This window comes from Podarcis cretensis (genome assembly GCF_951804945.1).
Source record: "Podarcis cretensis genome assembly, chromosome: 2".
Taxonomy (NCBI): domain Eukaryota; kingdom Metazoa; phylum Chordata; class Lepidosauria; order Squamata; family Lacertidae; genus Podarcis; species Podarcis cretensis.
Window position 1 is genome coordinate 112,111,707 of NC_137171.1, and position 19,694 is coordinate 112,131,400.

At 44.9% G+C, this 19,694-nt stretch overlaps 1 protein-coding gene across 1 annotated transcript in view; it reads left to right on the forward strand.

Annotated features, from left to right (window-relative positions):
- The first annotated feature begins 11,615 nt into the window (after positions 1-11,615).
- The window catches only part of LOC307209019 (C-type lectin domain family 2 member B-like), a 38,103-nt gene continuing 30,024 nt past the window's right edge, over positions 11,616-19,694 (forward strand). The window contains exon 1 of the mRNA XM_079964104.1: positions 11,616-11,762. The gene's annotated coding sequence lies outside the window, so the exon portion shown is untranslated. The remainder of the gene's footprint in view (positions 11,763-19,694) is intronic.

Sequence of the window (19,694 nt, forward strand, 5' to 3'; positions counted from 1 at the left end):
GCTCTTCCCCACACTCCTAATCTTGGCACCGGACTCTCAGCCAGGCGCCCATGAGAGCCTGGCGCCCTGGCTCCCCACACCAGTAACGCATATGGTTAAGACGGCCGTGATCCTGAGAGTACCTAAGAGCCTAGCTTAGCTTCACTGTCACATCATGCCAATGTCAGCAGACCTACCAGAATGGAAGGACTGTTGCAATTCTCTGTTAGCATTGCAAGGAGTTGGCAACAAATGCTGGGGCTCCCTGCAGAAAGTGATGAGCTAGGTTTTTCTTTGCTCCTCCTTAGCTCAAGTTAGAGCCATCACTTTTCACCTTCTCATGCCTTCTGAGGGTTTGGGCTTTGCAAAACAAAGACTGGAGAAGATTAGGCAATGAAACTTGAGAAATGAACATTTTGCAAGATGATGATTATGCCAATAGGTTTCCTCATAGAGACTCTTGACATTTAACGTAGTTCTTCATTTCTGAGTTCAATGAGTGTGTTAATTGGGCTTGCTGAACTGGAGTCAGTTTGGCTCAGTCCAAAGGTAGTATAAATAGCGCTTAGGTAAAGGGTAAAGGGACCCCTGACCATTAGGTCCAGTCGTGACCGACTCTGGGGTTGTGGCGCTCATCTCGCTTTATTGGCCGAGGGAGCCGGCGTACAGCTTCCAGGTCATGTGGCCAGCATGACTAAGCTGCTTCTCGCAAACCAGAGCAGCACATGGAAATGCCGTTTACCTTCCCGCCGGAGCGGTACCTATTTATCTACTTGCACTTTGATGCGCTTTCGAACTGCTAGGTTGGCAGGAGCAGGGACTGAGTAATTGGAGCTCACCCCATCGCGGGGATTCGAACCACCGACCTTCTGATCAGCAAGTCCTAGGCTTTGTGGTTTAACCCACAGTGCCACCTGCATCCCCCAATAGCGCTTACTCCGTTGAAATAAGAGGGAGAGGGAGCAACAAGTGGCCAACATTTGTGAGGAGGGAGGCCTGAGAATTTCAGTGGGAGAGGAAATTACCAGTCATGGTCACTTATTCGTCCTACTCCTGGAACAGAAATAAATCCAGGAAATATAGCTGGTGTTCACTGGTGTTGCTTTTAGACTGCAAGCTTGTTTACTCCTGCTCCTGAGGGCAGGACTCGAACCGGATGTAGGAGCGCAAATATCCAGGATGTGGGATCAGGTGGGATTACTATGAGGAATTATTAGGAAAATATGCATGAAGCTATTGTGTCCGCTGTGAAAGTATGGCGTGGACTGGGTTTAATTCACTGACAATAATTTCTGATCAAATCCCACTACCCTCTGCATCTCTGGCCATTTCCTCTACTGTCCATTTCTCTCTGCTTGACAAGTCACGTACACAGCCCAGTGGCCAGCTGCTTCGCCAGGCATGCATCCTGGGCTGTGAAAGATAGTGGGCAGTTTCTTTGATGTAGCTTTTCTGATATGTTAATTTTAGGCTGTTAATCTTAGGGCCACGAAACAGATCTCACATGAAGGTGATAATGATCGCTGTCCTCCTGGCCATCCTTCTTATCAGGTATATTGCCTCAGGGGTTGCCAAATGCACTCCTTTGTAGTTCTGTTTTATTTACCCCAGAATGTATGCATGCTTAATTAGTTTTCGTAGTTTAACTTTGTCCCCAAGTGGGGTTGTTGAAATGCTCAGAAGAAATCTGATTGGTTCTTACGAACACTCTGTAAAAAGTTCTTTTGTGAATAAAACAACCTGGGCCAGAGGGTGGAGGGACAGATTATTATACGCACCCTTCCCAGAGTCTTGCTGGTTCCAGCCTCTGTGTGTATTTTCATTATCAGATCCTTCCTTTGCTTTGAGAACGCCACACCAATGGCTTCAAGGGACAAGAAAGGAGATTCTGACTAAACATCAGGAAGAACTTTCTGACAATAAGAGCTGTTCAAAAGTAGAACGGACTCCCTCAGGAGGTTGTGGCCTCTCCTTCCTTAGAGGTATTTAAGCAGAGCTTGGATGGCCATCTGCCATGGATGCTTTAGTTGAGATTCCTGCATTGCAGGGGTTGGACTAGATGACCCTCGAGGTCCCTTCCAACTCTACAATTGTATGATTCTATGATATCCCCCCTTCCTCCCAAAAAGCAATTAAATGCAGGGGGGGGGACACACACACACATATTTAAAGCCTTCTTTAAAAGCGTGTTAAAAGTAATTCCAGTGCGGACTGGGAAAGTTCTAGCTTTAAAAACTTGTTGAAAGAGGCAGGTCTTCAGTAGGAGCTGAAAAGACAACAAAGGAAGCACCTGTCAAATACTCAGAGGGGGAAGGGGTTCCAAAAAGGTAGCTGTCACAGTACTAAAGACCCGATTCCTACATTGTGCAGAATGGACTTCCTAATAAGATGCAGAGGCCCTTGCCTAAAGAGCACAGTGATCAATTGGGTATATAAGGGGATAGATGATCTTTCAGGTATCCTGATCCAATAATAATAATAATAATAATAATAATAATAATAATTTATAACTTATAACCCGCCCATCTAGCTGAGTTTCCCCAGCCACTCTGGGTGGCTCCCATCAAATGTTAAAAACAGTACAGCATTATATTAAATTATTAAATTATATTATATTAAAAACTTCCCTGAACAGGGCTGCCTTCAGATGTCTTTTAAAGATAGGATAGCTGCTTATTTTCTTCACATCTTAAGGGAGGGTGTTCCACAGGGTGGGCGCCACTACCGAGAAGGCCCTCTGTCTGGTTCCCTGTAACTTGGCTTCTCACAATGAGGGAACCGCCAGAAGGCCCTCGGCGCTGGATCTCAGTGTCTGGGTAGAACGATGGGGGTGGAGACGCTCCTTCAGGTATACAGGACTGAGGCCGTTTAGGGCTTTAAAGGTCAGCACCAACACTTTGAATTATATATATGATTTTATTGCATTAGCCATGCGGCCATAGCATAATATACATAGAAATAACAACATAAAATGGGGGTGGGGAGATAAAAGTGGATGTCGTCCTGGGCGAATACTTTGAGAAAATGGGGATCACAAAAGTAACGGGGGATTTAAAACATCGAGTGACAGAGAATACAAAAAACAGGTTCGATTGTGCGGCGTATCGACTATAACTGTGGTATTGAAGAAGGAGTTGGTGCCGCTTTCCTCTTCATCACACTAAGCAGGAAATTAGCTGTCATCTCGGTAATCCAACAGTCAGAATCCTGCAGAAGAAGGGACACTATCCAAGGCTGGATTGGAAGATGAAGCTTGTTCACGAGAGGAGTTAGAAACCGAGATCTTTCATCTGTCCAGTTGGGACAGAAGAGCATTACATGTTCCATAGTCTCCAGAGCCGTGTCATTGCAGGTGCATGTTCTATTTGCGATGGAAACTCTGGAATAACGACCCGACAGAACTGCTGTAGGAAAACAGTTGAGACGGGCACAGGTAAAGGCCCTTCGTTTAGCCTCCGAAGGAATTGTAAAGCAGTATAGAGGGATCCCTTCAGGGGGTGGTATAGCTAGGGCTAAGCCTGAACACGGCCCTCTTGCATGGGAAGCTGTGTTAGAGAAGTCAAGTTGCTGTAGCTTCTTTTTGATTAGAGGTAGGGCCGCCGGGCTAATACACTCTAAATTAAAAACAGTTTTGCGGTTCAAATTGAGAAGAGAGCGGAATTTGAGATTAATTGTAGTTTTCCAAGGAGAATTATGAATATCTCTTAGGATCAGATTGGAGAAACCACCTCTCATTCGAGCATCCGATGCTAGTAGGTGGGAGCTGTAGGAAATGGCTCGACTCCATGCTCGTTTTACAATTGAGGGCTGGGCGAACTCAAGTCGTAGGGCTGCACCTGAGACACATCTTGGGACGCCAGAAAGAGGTCTCAGAAACATGTGAAGTGGGCGATCCAAGTTACCTGATATTGCTGTAGTCCATACTTCGCAGCCATATAATAGTTTAGGGACAACTTTGGCATTAAACATTTGAATTGCTGCTGGAAGGTGTTTGCCGCCCTTCTGGTGATAAAATCGGACAATGGCATTAGAGGTCGTGGTTGCAGCAAGAGAGGCAGATTGTAGATGGGTGGTCCAGGAGAGATTATAAGTAAATATTAAGCCTAGATATTTAAAGGCTTTTACCTTTTCTAAGTAGCCACCTGTGATCTTAAGCGGCTCCAGCTTGAGTTTGCGGGAACGAGTGAAGTGGAGAACTTTCGATTTTTTATAATTAATATTAAGAGCTTCCGCCTTACAATAGACGATAAATGCATTAACTGCATTTGCTAGGTCCGCAGCTGTTCTGGATAAGATGACGGCATCATCTGCATAGAAAAGGGAAGCAACGGGGTGGCCTGCTAAGTGAGGAGGGTACATAGAATGGAGTGGTAAGGGAGCCGTTGGGACCAATTCGAACGCGAGCTGTGGTGTTTGAATAAAGGGAAATAATTAGGGAAAGAAGGTGCGGATCAATTCCCAAATGGGCGAGTTTGGACCATAATCTCTGCCTAGGAATGGAATCAAAGGTGGCCTCCAGGTCCATGAAAGCGGCAAACAGGTGGCCTTGCCTTGGTGCAGTGTATTTACTGGCAAGGTGATAAAGAGTTAGACAGTGGTCCATGGTTGATGCTGACTTCCGGAAGCCAATCTGTTCTGGCGGTAAAATGTTTCTCTCATGGACCCATGAAAGAAGTTCTTCCAGTAAGACAGCGGCAAATATTTTCCCCGGAATAGATAGTAAGCTGATGGGGCGATAGTTCCTAGGGATGTTTGGCTGGCCGCCTTTGAAAATCGGAACTATTGTAGCTTCTCTCCAGGAGTCGGGGATGTCTAAGGCGGAGGAGATAGCGGTGAATACAGGAGTCAGCTGTTCACTCCACCAAAGAGGATCAGTCAGGAAAAGGTCCAACGGGACCATGTCTGGGCCGGGGGCCTTATTCCTACGCATGGACATTATGATGTTGAAGATGCGGGTTGAGGTGAAATTTACTGAGGAGGTGGGACTAAGAGAACAGGAACAGAGGTCCAGCGGGGATTGAAGGTGATCTGTAAGATGATTTGGAGAAGCGAAACTGGCTGAATAATAAGCGATCCATTCGTCAGCGGAAATCAGGATAGCTGAATTGAGTGGTGCCGAAGGCCTAACTAAGCGCCAAAAGGAGTGGGAGTCATGCCTCTCTACAGCTGAACGAAGAGTGGACCAAGCCTCAAGGGTGTGTTGCTGTTTCTTGCAATGAATCATGTTTCTGTATGTCCTTTTAGTAACTAGAAGCTCTGCACGGGTTTGGGGGTCGTTGGAAAATTTGATGATTCTGACCATTTTCCTAATTCGCCTTCTTAGGACTTTACATTCCTTGTCAAACCAAGGTGACCCAGAGAAGAAGCGTTGGTGGGCAGGCGAGGTGATGGTTATGTAAGTTGTTGAAAAAGCATCAATTAATTTCCGGTATTGATCAGCGGGCGGAATTGAGTCAGAAAGAACTGTAGGCATATCAAGTGATTTTTGTATGTCCAGGGCAAGAGAGGAGCTGAGGCTTGTCCATTTCTTTGTTTTATATACAGGGTAGCTTAGTGCTGTGGAACTATAGTTTGAGGGGACTGAGAATGGCTCTATTAGGTTTAACATTAAAGTCAATGGAAGGTGGTCACCACCAAAATATTCAGCCACTTCCATTTTTGTAGAAATTGAGAATAGCTCCGGCGTCAATAGAATGTAGTCGACAACACTGGTTCCCCGGGAAGAGATGCACGTTAACTGCTGCGAGGACAAGGGAGTAACGTTGCCATTTGCGATGCAAAGATCGTTTTCGATGGCCAATTGGGCCATCAGCCTCCCCAACGCATTTGTTATGGGATCAAGAGAGCATCTGTTTCCCCAGGGGGGCTGCAGGGGATTGTCCAGGAATGCTGCGGAAGATAATATAGCATCGTCGTTGGGACCTATTCTTGCGTTAAAATCGCCTAAGAGGATTTGAGGAAGTCCTGGGTTAGTTGTTTGAAGATCATGAAGCCAAGACGAAAGTTCAGACCACCTTTTATTACGGTCGGAATCATTAATTGCTGGAGGTAGATATACTGTAGTTATCAACCATGGGCTTTTGGTCTTTGGAAGGTGGATCTTTATAGTGAGAAAGTAAGGGGAAGATTTAAGTTCCTCGCAGATAGTGAGGGATAAGCTGGTTGAGATAAGACAGGCGAGGCCAACTTGAGGGCGACCCCTGTTAGCTAGTTTGCGAGCACAGGAGCTAAAGGAACAATAATTTGGGAGAGCGATACTTTGTTGGGACCAGGTCTCTTGGAGGCACACAATGTCAAAAGAAGAGATAAAGTTTATTGCCTCAGGATCCATTTGCTTTGACGCCCAGCCGTTAACATTCCAGGAGACAATTTTAAGGCTCTGGGGTGGGTTGGATGCGCCTTTCAGGGAAAGAACTACTTTTGCTTGATTTGTGGGTAAGGATTGAGCCTGTTTGTTTCTAATGGTGTCGGATTTCCGCGGAGATAGGGAGCCGGCTGGTGTTTGCCTCTGGTCTGATCTTTGTCAATTATTTCCCAAGGAACTTTTAGGGATTACTCTTTTATGAGCCGGCCCATTGTTTTCCGTGCATGGCAAACTGGCCAAATGTTCTATAGTTTCGGCTGGTAAATGTTGAATACTGACATTAGTGGTCACCGGGCCTTTGAAGTATGTTATCTCTTTCCGTAGGTGTTCTTCCGGGACCTGATTGTGGCCTAACTCTGCCTCGTCTAGGTACCTCAGCTTGTCCCAAGAGCCTGGTGAGTTCACCTTGGGAATGGTTCTCCCTATTGGAGGTGGTGTAGTGTACTCTTCGGTGTGCTGGGCTTCCTTGATTGGAAGTAGATTAATCTCAGCCATTGTCTGAAGGTAAAGTGGCCGACAGGCCGCCGGGTTTTGTTCTTGTATAGAATTCAAATTAAAGGAAGTCTGGTCCTTTTTGTGGGCGTCCACATTGATTTCCTTATTTATATCTCTCCCAGCCAGCTTAATTCTTAGCATGTCTAATCTTTCTAATATTTCAGTTTGTATTGGAGATGGAAATTGGCAAAATTGCCTGATTAAGGTATTTTCTTCCACAGAGAAGAGGTCCTCATCTTCGTTCGCTTGGAATTGTGGGTCTTGCAGGTGAACGTCTTTCCTTTTTAGTTTTAGAGGCACTTGTTTCTGGGGACCAGGCCGGGTTTTGGGAGGTTGTTTCTCCTTACTAAGGTTTGCGTGCTTAGCTTCCAGAAGGGGATTCAGGCAGATGCAGCTGATAGACTATATGCAACTGGCCGAGATGACTGGCAGGATCCGAGACCTGGGAGAAGAGAGGATTGAGGAGGACTGGGGGAAATTTAAGACTTATTTACAGAAATACTGTAATTTGGTTGAATGCTAAGAAGGATGCTAGATCATAAATAACTGCCTACCATTGAATTAGATTTGATTTTGATGATAAGTGAGAAATAAGGAAAATATAAAAATTTTTTGGGAGAATTGTTAGATTTTATCTAAATGAGCGGTGATAAATATTGTAAACAAGTGGGTAATTTGCTTGGAAAAAATCTTCTGCAACGATGTAAGTGGGAGCGGGAGATGAGAGGGAGTCCAAAGAAGAGACGAAACTATGTTATGATATAAGTAATTTTTATTTATGCATTTGTATTCAAAAATCTTAATAAATATGAATTTTTTTAAAAAAAGAAGGGGATTCAGTGGTGCCTTGTTTTCAAAAAATCTGAGAATTTGTATCTGGGCCTTTAAGAATATATATCTTGATCTGTAAATAAACTTGGCCAGGTTCAGGTCTCTAAATGTGATCATTGCTCTCATAGAACAGCCACCATGATGCAAATAATCTACAGAAGTAATATCATTTGGCTTTACTGCGCCTGGCAGTATATCATTCAGAATGTTCAAGGAGCTCATTCTTCGATCTTTCCCTGTAAGAAAGCCCTTTGGTTTTGGGAAGTTTGTAAATACCAATTTTTGGGGATTTAAGATCAGGTTCCAACATCTTGCCTGAGTAAAGGCTTGCTCATCTTGTATAGTGTTGTCATCGCGATTGGGCATTGCATTGTCCCCATTTCTCAATTTGCTAAGCGGTTTGCTGCCTTCATTGTTAGGTACCGCTTCTCCCCCAATATCAAGTTCACTGAGTGACCTATTATCAGGGCTCTGGGACGTTGCTTCCATCCTCCCATTTAGTTCTAAACTCCGGTTCGGAGATACCTCCTTAGCCATTAGCTGTGGCGATGACTTCTTTTTCCCCTTCTTGCCTTTCTCTTTTTTATCTCGTACAGCAGATTTGTTTGAGTCCGATGGAAGTAGTTTAAATAATTTCTGCCATTGTTTATGTCGACTTGTCTTTATTTTCCTTGTTGTTTTAATGTTCTTAGTTTTCTTTTCTCTGGCTTTTGGTCTATTTTTTTGTAATTTCTTGGTTGTTACTGCTTGTCTCATCTTCACAGGTCCTTCTGGTTTATGCATTTGGGGTGCATCAGTTGCTATTGTCTCTTTTGGTTGGGGGATAAGGTTTTCCACAAGGGTCAGCAATAACCCATTTGTTATTGCCAAATAATTTTTTATGTTGGAAAGGTCTGTATTTATGTCTTGGAGGTGGGCCTGAAAGAGGCCATCACTCAGTTCAGTTTGAGTATACTTAAAAGTGGGCGTCTGGTCTTGATGGAATGTTGTTAATTCTGCCGGAGGCCGCTGATTATTGATGACAAAAATATTTTCCTCAGGTTTCTCCGCTAGGGCTAGTTCTTGCACCAAGCTTCTTGGAAAGTTTGTGTTTCCAGAGTTTTGTTGAAACTCTTTGGGGTAATGTGACCAGTCAGGATGAGTAAGGGGGGGAGGAGTGACTTCATCAGTAATTAGTTCAATTTGTTCACTCATGCACTCCTCCCTCTTAGGGAAATAATTTATAATTTTACTTTGTCTCTTTCCAGGTCCCGGGGGGTTGAGTGGCGAATCTGGCAAAATACCCAACTCCTTACATATCTTTCTGGTGAGGACCATGTTGGGTAGTTGGGTAGTTGTCTTCCAATTAGAGAGCCAGTTGTCCCCAAGTGTTTCTTCCTAATTTGCAGGGCCGGGGGTTGAGTAGGGGTGTATCTGCAGCTTTCTCCTGCTTAGCTCGTCGGCACTGAGTCTCAATATGTTTCTCTGCTTAAATATAGGTGTTGTTGTTTAGTCGTTTAGTCGTGTCCGACTCTTCTCGTGACCCCATGGACCAGAGAACGCCAGGCACTCCTGTCCTCCACTGCCCCCCGCAGCTTGGTCAGACTCATGCTGGTAACCTCGAAAACACTATCCAACCATCTCGTCCTCTGTCGCCCCCTTCTCCTTGTGCCCTCCATCTTTCCCAACATCAGGGTCTTCTCCAGGGAGTCTTCTCTTCTCATGAGGTGGCCAAAGTACTGGAGCCTCAGCTTCACAATCTGTCCTTCCAGTGAGCACTCAGGGCTGATTTCCTTCAGAATGGAGAGGTTTGATCTTCTTGCAGTCCATGGGACTCTCAAGAGTCTCCTCCAGCACCATAATTCAAAAGCATCAATTCTTCGGCGATCAGCCTTCTTTATGGTCCAGCTCTCACTTCCATACATCACTACTGGGAAAACCATAGCTTTAACTATACGGACCTTTGTTGGCAAGGTGATGTCTCTACTTCTCAAGATGCTGTCTAGGCCTGTCATTGCCCTTCTCCCAAGAAGCAGGCGTCTTTTAATTTCGTGGCTGCTGTCACCATCTGCAGTGATCATGGAGCCCAAGAAAGTAAAATCTCTCACTGCCTCCATTTCTTCCCCTTCTATTTGCCAGGAGGTGATGGGCCCAGTGGCCATGATCTTCGTTTTTTTGATGTTGAGCTTCAGACCATATTTTGCACTCTCCTCTTTCACCCTCAATAAAAGAAGGTAAAAAGGTACCAGAAGGTAAAAAGCAATGAAAACGCTGAAGCGCTAATGCAGTAAAAGTGCGGAATTAAAAACTGCCTTGCTGAACAAAGAGGAAAAAGAGGGGAAAGAAATGGCTCTTCTGTTGTAGGGTATAGGTTTTAATAAGGTGCTTGGGTCTCAGGATCTGTTCCAGAGTCCAGCAGCCACCTTCATGCAGGTCACTTGTGCGTGTTGCTCCGGAGCTTCGAGGGAGAGGAACTGTCAGCCCCAAGAGGGAATGCTATCCGTGAGTTATTAAGGCAGCTTTGGTGGGGCTGGAAAGGGGAGGAAGGGAGGAAAGTTTGAGAGTTCTTCCGTCGGCTCCCAGTGTCCTTTTACTGATAGAAGCTGATAGAAGCTGGGGGTTTTTCCAAGCAGCGCCTCTTATCAGCCTAATTTGCTGAAGACGCTCTTACTCATACCGGCGGGACTCGAACGGGGACTTGTTTCAACCCCATTTTTCAGTGTTTCCGATCACCCACCTTGAGTTTTTCCTTTCCCAGTGACGGGGGTCCCTTCACGACAGGGGAGTCAGGCCAGGCCTCTTTTCCTTCCTCTCTCACTCGTTTCAAGAGATTACTCAGCTCCACAGCACCAAATGTACGGCGGGGGGTGCGGCAAGGCAGCAAGGCTAAAGCTCGAGTCCGGTGATAAAACAATAAAACAATAAAACGCTAAGAAAAGCGAAGGCAGTGTTGAGGAGATAATGCAGCCACCAAATCATTAGAATTTAGAGATAAACCCCCAAAGGGTTTGAAAAAACTACTTAAAACTTAATCTAAAAGCAGACGAGGTTAACTAGGCTGCTACCTTCGTCGCCATCTTGAGGACGTCGCCCAATTATTTGAATTGTGCTCAGAAATGTACTGGGAGCCAATGCAGATCTCTCAGGACCGGTGTTATGTGGTCCCGGCGGCCAGTCCCAGCCACCAGTCTAGCTGCCGCATTCTGGATTAATTGCAGTTTCTGGGTCACCTTCAAAGGTAGCCCCACGTAGAGCGCATTGCAGTAGTCCAAGCGGGAGATAACTAGAGCATGCACCACTCTGGCGAGACAGTCCGCGGGCAGGTAGGGTCTTAGCCTGCGTACCAGGTGGAGCTGGTAGACAGCTGCTCTGGACACAGAATTAGCCTGTGCCTCCATGGACAGCTGTGAGTCCAAAATGACTCCCAGGCTGCGCACCTGGTCCTTCAGGGGCACAGTTACCCCATTCAGGACCAGGGAGTCCCCCACACCTGCCCACCCCCTGTCCCCCCAAAACAGTACTTCAGTCTTGTCAGGATTCAACCTCAATCTGTTAGCCGCCATCCATCCTCCAACCGCCTCCAGACACTCACACAGGACCGTCACCTCCTTCACTTCCCAAGCTGTGCAGGTCTTCATACACCAAACTTCTTAGCCTGCTAGCGAATTGTCAGCTTGTTGTGTATTCCTTTCACAATACTGCAGACCTCCCACTAGATGGCAGCTGTTGGTACTTTTTCTGTTGATACTTTTTCTGTCTCCAAACTTCCAAGCAGATCCTCAGGTGATCTCATTATTCTGAGAAATGATGCCATTGCATTGCTTTCTTAGATATTGGGCACCAAATTGGATGCAGCAGTCCGTTTGCAAAGCTGGTGAAGGTGAGGGTTGTGCTCCTTCTTTGTTCTTCTGAATTCCCTCTAAGGATATCTCTTGGTTTCAAAAGAGGAAGAGACTTTTTTCTACTGCGTGATTTTTGCAATGCTTACAAGACTCCTCCTGATGGATTCTGAACGGCAAGCGGCCTGCTCCCTTGAGGGGAATAGAGCTTTGCTTCGTAAAAGGGGAACTGTCACCTAAACCTATGGTGAGGCGTTGGGACAGAGTCCAACCAGGTAAGGAAGCAAATGGAAACTTTTATTATAACCTCACAATTCTCCCTGGATAGGACCTAGCACTGAGTCTTCCGTGTGTTTTGCTGTTATTGTTAAAATTCAAAAGGAAGCCCAACTACTAGAAAGTAATGCACCTCCTGTACTATCATGGCAGGTGTGTCCCATTTTCAAAAACTATGTTAGCAGGTTTGAAAAGGTGCCATAAAGGATTGATTTGCAAAGCTTCTTTTCTGTTATATTCATTTGCATTTCATTTCCTTCTTTCCTCATATGCCTTTTTTGTTTTCCTGATCGTTGTCCGATATGAAACTCAATGATCCCAGGCAGTGCTTTTTTTTCTATAAAACAATTTTTTTAGGAATACTCTCATTTTCCTACTCATATTGATATACTGCCCCTCAATGAGGCCACACTTAGGCTCACAAAATGTTTAGAGGTATGTGTACCCCTGCGTACCCCCAGGAAAAAAGCACTGATCCCAGGGCATTGTTCCCTGAAACTGTGTGATGGCTGGTTGCTCTGATACAATACAATAAAAAGGAGTTGAAACAATGAGCAGAGAGTTACGCCTTTGATCGCCTTTCCACATTTGTTTCGTTTTCTAGTTGTCAACATGTTGGCCCTGTTTGATTTTCTGCCAAACCCTCAAGGCGCCACTGATGGGAAGAGGAACTTTCGATTCTTGTAACACAGCTGCTGCCCTGCTGTAACTCCTAAACACTGCACAGGGTTTAAGGTTCATCTTGTGCTTGCTAAACTGGCCATATAAATAAACTCTTTCTTTAAAGCAGAGAAACAATGCTTTTATTAATTTGTTTGTTTATTTAAACCCTACCTTTCTGCGTTGCGGGACTCAAGGTGGCTTATAGATAATTAAAAAAAGAACTGCTAAAAACATAGAAAAAGCAATCATTAAAAACAAGTAAGGATTAAAACTATCTATCTATATACACACACAGGGGCATCATCAGGGTGGGCAAGGGGCCAAGGAGGGGACTGTGGCGCCTCAATATTCTGTGGAGATGTTAGCACATCAGGTGCACACCACACATGCAAGTTGTGTGGTGTGTGTGCAACACGTCAGCATGTTGCAGCATGCACATGTGACATGACCACATTGCCGGTGCTAGCCCCCTCAGTTGTGTGTGTGTGTGTGTGTGTGTACATACACATACACACAGTGCTTTTTTTCTTAAAAAAATGTTTAAGGGTACTCTCATTTTCCTACTCATATTGAATAAAGGTAAAGGTAAAGGTACCCCTGCCCGTACGGGCCAGTCTTGACAGACTCTGGGGTTGTGCGCCCATCTCACTTAAGAAGCCAGGGGCCAGCGCTGTCCGGAGACACTTCCGGGTCACGTGGCCAGCGTGACATCGCTGCTCTGGCGAGCCAGAGCCACACACGGAAACGCCGTTTACCTTCCCGCTGGTAAGCGGTCCCTATTTATCTACTTACACCCGGAGGTGCTTTCGAACTGCTAGGTTGGCAGGCGCTGGGACCGAGCAGCGGGAGCGCACCCCGCCGCAGGGATTCGAACCGCTGACCTTTCGATCGGCAAGTCCTAGGTGCTGAGGCTTTAACCCACAGCGCCACCTGCGTCCCTCACCTGCGTACTCATATTGAATACTGCCCATCAAAGAGGCCAAACTTAGATTCACAAAATCTTTAGGGGTGCTCCCCTGCGTCCCCCCAGATAAAAGCACTGTACATATATTTTGTGTGTTAATAAAAATTAAAATAGCAGAGCACCAGCCCTTTCATTAGAAGCAATCAGTTTCCCAAAGCCTGTTGGAACAAGAAAGTCTTCACCTGCCAGCAGAAGGACAACATGGAGGGAGCTAGTCTGGCTTCTCTAGGGAGGGAGCTCCAAAGTCTGGGAGCAGCCACCAAGAAGGCCCTCTCCTGCATCCCCACCAGGTGGAGCTAAGGATGCAATTCTACAGTGGGAGGGAAAACAGAAACTGAAGACCTACCACAGGCATAGGCAAACTCGGCCCTCCAGATGTTTTGGGACTACAATTCCCATCATCCCTGACCACTGGTCCTGTTAGCTAGGGATGATGGGAGTTGTAGTCCCAAAACATCTGGAGGGCTGAGTTTGCCTATGCCTGACCTACCACCTCTCCCAATGCCCCAAGGTCCCCCAAGTATTAGTACTGGAACCCATGTTTTTTAAAAAGTGATTTAGAGTTAGGAGTGAGCAGTGAGATAGCCAGCTTTGCTGATGACACCAAATTGGTAGGGTGGTTAGAAGAAATAGGGATTCTACGGAGATACAAAACTGGGTGGACTGGATTTTCCATTTTAATGCTCATTCAGTGTAGGCTAAAGCAGAAGATCCTGATTTCCCAAATATGCTAACGGGGTCTGAACTGGTGGTGACTCACTAGGAACAAGACCGTGGGTTTGTGGTGGAGAACTTGATGAGGATGTCGGCCCAGTGTGCTGAAGCTGTGAGAAAAGTGAATTCCATGCTAGGGCTCATTAGGAAAACGACTGGACATAAAACAGTCTATATCAGGGGTTGTCAACCTGGTCCCTACTGCCCACTAGTGAGTGTTTCAGGATTCTAGGTGGGCGGTAGCTGAATCCTTCTTCCATTGAGCACCGATGGGCGGTAAGGAAATGTTACCCTCAAGAAAGATGCATTAGTGGGCGGTTGGTATAAAAAGGTTGACTACCCCTGGTCTATATAATGAGTTGTACAAATATGTGCTGCAAGTGCACTTGGAATTATATGTACAGTTCTGGATGCCTCCTCTAAAAAAGGGATGCTATATATCTAGAAAAAATTCTTCAAAAAAGAGCCAAAACGTTTTGGGTTTTTTGCCCCCCCCCCCAAAAAAAATAAAAATATTGAAGTGATTTTCAAATTTTTACAAATTGGTCTGTCTATTTATTTATTTATTCCCCAGCCGCTCTGGGTGGCTTCCAACAAGAAATTAAAAATATATTAAAACATCAGTTATTTAAAACTTCCCTAAACAGGGCTGCCTTCAGATGTCATTTTTTTCCAAATCTGACTTCTTGCACACCTTCCTGGATGTGTCAATGGTTCTCCTTAGTGTTGCATCATGTTCCCCAATTAGTGCATCATTAGTTGCATCATGTTCCCCTTAGTGTTGCATCATGTTCCCCAATTATTTCTAGTTTATCTTCAAACATTATTATTATTATTATTATTATTATTATTATTATTTATACCCCGCCCTCCCCAGCCAAGGCCGGGCTCAGGGCGGCTAACAAGCAATAATAAAAACAAGTTGAATGAATACAACTTAAAAACAAGATTAAAATACAACATTAAAATACTGAAACATTAAAATATTAAAATGCAGCCTCATCACAGGAGGAGAAAGGAAAAAGAAAAAGAAAAAAGAAAGAGGGGGAAGGAATCAAATTGGCTCAAAGCCAAAGACCAGGTGGAACAACTCTGTCTTACAGGCCCTGCGGAAAGAAATCAGATCCTGCAGGGCCCTGGTCTTATGAGACAGAGCGTTCCACCAGGCCGGAGCCAGTGTTGAAAAGGCCCTGGCTCTGGTTGAAGCTAATCTAACTTCCTTAGGGCCCAGGACCACTAGGGTGTTGCTATTTATGGACCTTGAGGCTCTCTGTGGGGCATACCGGGAGAGGCGGTCCTGTAGATATGAGGGTCCTAGGCCGTGAAGAGCTTTAAAGGTCAAAAGCAGCACCTTAAATCTGACCCTGTACTCCACCGGGAGCCAGTGCAGCTTGAAAAGCACTGAGTGAATATGCTCCCATGGCAGAGACCCCGTGAGGAGCCTCGCTGCAGCATTCTGCACCCACTGGAGTTTCTGGGACAGCTTCAAGGGCAGCCCCGCGTAGAGCGAATTACAGTAGTCAAGCCTGGAGGTGACCGTCGCATGGATCACTGTGGCCAGGTCAGGGCGGGAAAGGTAAGGCACCAACTGCTTGATGCGGCGAAGGTGGAAAAATGTCGCCTTGGCTGTTGCTGTAACCTGCGCCTCCATGGAAAGGGAGGCGTCAAGGATTACACCCAAACTCTTAACGGAAGGCAGTGGCGCTAATGGTGAAGGACCTTCCTTTCTAGCCTTATCTGATACTAGGAGCATCAGGGACACTGCAAGAGTCAAACGACAGCAGGAAAAAAGATTTTTTTATTTTGTGAAGCAATTGCTTGGACACAAAGGCACAGAACAGCTCATGCTCGGAGTCTGCCCACCTCTTTCGGGTGGGCCAGCCTTTTTATACCCTTTAGAATGCAAGAAAACACATGTTTTACAAGAAATGGCATCAAACTTAGCTATCGTTTCTTCCATAAAAGGACATTTCCTGTATTTCAGTTCACCTCCTCCTTTTCAGCCTCCCCTTGCCTCCCCTTGTCTGGGGTTAAAATAGCACACATTCAACCTTGCTCTTATCTCTATGTGCCTAAGCACACACATTCCTCTGAGGGGCCCAAAGGGGTCTATCTTCACTGTAACATCTGAAAGAGGAGAAAAAACTTGCTCTTCTGGCTGGTTGTAAAAACCTCCAGGCCTTAAAGGAAGGGGTTTTTGGGATAACATATAAGAGAGGAGAAAATGCCTCAAAGAGTTTTGGGGATCATATATAGAACAATATTCTTATGGCCCTTCAATTGGGCCCCCGCAAGAGAAGGGAGTTGGTCCCTCATCCCCATGCCATTCAGACCCAGCCAGAGGACCTCTGTCTTCGAAGGATTTAGTTTCAATCGGCTCCCACGAAACCATCCAGCCACAGCTTCCAAGCATCTGGTCAGTATGTCCGGGGCTGAGTCAGTGTGGCCATCCATCAGCAGATGTTATTACATTACATTACAATATATTTGCTTTTTAACTTAATTCCTTTTCAGACAACTATCCATCAATTGATTCCTGCATGTATATTAAGTTAACATTTCCAGTTTCAACAAGGGAGGTTACTTATCAGATTGTCAATCCCTGCTAAATCTTTAATTAACATTAACTAACATAAAATAAAACTTCTTCTCCTTCCTCCTGTGTGTGCAGACACATAACAATCTTCTTGCTGCTCAGCTCCTTTGTCCCAGATCACACGTAATCTGTAGTCCTTTTTCCAAAATGTTAAAGTGAATGCAGCAACTGCCCTATGTGGAAATGTTACAACATTGGGGAGTTTTACATTTGGGGGGAAAGCATAAGATTAGGCAAAGGGTGAAGAAAGTCGAAATATTTTCCACCCTCCTTGTAATACTAGAAACTGGGGCCATCCAATGAAATGCCAAAGAAATCCCATGGTTTCTGGTTAAATTGTGAAATTCTCTCCCACAGGAGTAATAGCCACCAAAGTGGCTTGATGAAATGTAAACAAATATTGAAGCATGTTTTAAGCACTGCAGCTATATCGTCTACGAATTTGTCTAATTCCCCTTTAAATGCATGAACTGTGATGCATTTTTGATGACATCTTTTTTAAAAAGCCATTTAATACATTTTTATGAAAGATTTCTTCATTTACAAAAATATGTGCATTGTCTCTTTTTTCAAGTTGCACTTTCTACAGATCAGTTTCATTTGTTGTGAGACATTAGTGTTGCATACAGTGTTAGGTTAGGAAGAAAAGAGGGGGAAAGAGAGGGAGGGGGAATAGTGTGTGGGATGGCAGTGCTTCTATTCTTCTACTTAGAGTATGTGTGGGGTTTTGTGTCAACATCACTTGTGTGGGTTCTCTTACTATTCCCTTGTGGTATTTCCTTGGTGGTGAGAGAAGTTGGGGATGGTCTAGGAGTGTAGTTGGTTGTCTTTGATTGGCTGTAGTGAATTTGTTTTTGTGTTTTTGTGGGTGTGGGTGTGTGGGTGTGTTTGGATCAGGTTAACCAGTATGTTGTCACTAGATGTCTTGTTGGGCTGTGTATTTGATCAAGGTGAACCATTTTGGGGGTTTTGGTGACATCTTTTAAAACCATTGTTAGCTTAGAGGAAGAGTCACCAAGAAGTTAGGCAAGAACTAACAAATTAGCCATCCTTCTTGGTGAGACATCCTCAAAGCTAATAATGCTTTTAAATGATCTCATTAAAAAATCACAAATGTAAAACAGGGACAGTTAAAAAGAAAGAAAGCGAGGGACAAAGTTTAAAAAGAGGGGCTGCCCCAAGGAATAAGGGCAGTGGAAACCTTTGTCATTCTGTCTTTTGGTTTAGTCTGTTAAAAAAGCCCCGGGACTCCTACACTATGCTTGGGTTTTCACATGTTGCTTATGCTTCTCTGCTTCTTTGACAGTCATATATGGATATGTGTGGTTGTCTTCATATGTGAGCTGTGACAATTAAAAGGTTTCTAGATGAGTCTGTTGTCACCCACAATCAGAAATAGCGAGAGGGAGAACTAAGTCATTGTGAAACGGAAAATCCGCCCCACTTCACAGTGGGGAAGAGATGCGGTGGACCGCGTGGCTAGCCACTCTACTTTGGGGGCAGGGGACTTAGTCTCCTGTTGCCTGGGGGATCCCAGCCATGCCAGCGACCGGCCAGCCAATGCCGACGGGAACACCAGGGGAAGCTCGAGTTGGTCTGCATAGACGGGGCTCCCCCTTCCAGTGGTTTACCCTTACTGGACTCCCTGAGCATCAGGCAGGAGTCAGATATAGTCAGGTCCATTCAATGCCTAAGCCAATACTGCTCACATTCTGTAATCAATAAAGCTGTGGCCAAAATTTGCCCAATAACATTAACCTAATATCTGTGTCCTTGTGTGAGTTTTTTCTCAATGCAGGTGTGGCTTTGGGGTCTCGGCATGCAACTTGACTAGCTTAGTTCTCTATTTTGGTAGTTATTTATTAACTGAGGTGTTTTAATTCATTTATATGCCACGTTTCTGAATGTAAAAAAAAAAAACTTCTAATGCAACTTACATATTAAAAGAAAGTATATAAACGATGCCAGTGTAACCAACCTTGAAAATACAAATAAATCAATTAAATAACAGATTGTTCATTAAAAAAAATCAGAAGTAAAAGGTCCCCACATCTGAATAATGTTGCCTATCTAAAAGCCACCTGAAAACATTTTCACAGGTTGCTGAAATGGTTTGAATGTGATGGACTTGCCAACATCAACAGGTGAGGCGTTCCAGAGCTGTGCAGAAAAAAACATTCCTCTTCTTCCCACCAATCTCACTGTCTTTGGTGACAGGAATATGAGAATGGTCTCTGTGTAGATCTTTGAGAGCAGACAGGACAACATGGGTTGAAGGGGTCTTTCAGCTGACTTGGGCCTTGACTCCCCTGATATACCCAGTCTAAAAGAACTCCCAAGCTGTGGACATGATCTTTCTGTGGAAGGTGGGAGTCACCCCATCTTGGACCAGCTGTAAACCAGCTGGGAGTTGGATGTGATGGTTTGTACTTGGTGCTGGGAGGCAAACACAGGACTGGGATCTCATTGGTAGACCATCCACGCCACAGCTCAACTACCTCCCTGAGCTGCCAGAGGCGGTCCCTGGCATGGTGTTGGAAAAACCAAGGACATTAGTTCTGGGGGACTTCAGTATCCATGTTGATGCTGCCTTGGCTAGGCCAGCTCTGGACTTCATGGCAATATTGACAACCACGGTGCTGTCTCAATGTATCATCCACCCAGTGCATAATGCAGGTCATCTCCACTAGATCTACTTTTCACTACAGAGGGTATTAGAAGTAATAATAATAATAATAATAATAATAATAATAATATATTTTTATACCCTGCCCATCAGGCTGGGTTTCCCCAGCCACTCTGGGCAGCTTCCAACAAAAGATTAAAAATACATTAAAACACCAGTCATTAAAAACTTCCCTAAACAGGGCTGCCTTCAGATGTCTTCTAAACCTTAGATAGTTGTTGAATGCTTTGGCATCTGATGGGAGGGCCTTCCACCTGTTCTCCTGGACAGGTGTTTGTGTGAATATTACCCTGTTGTCACAGAAAAAT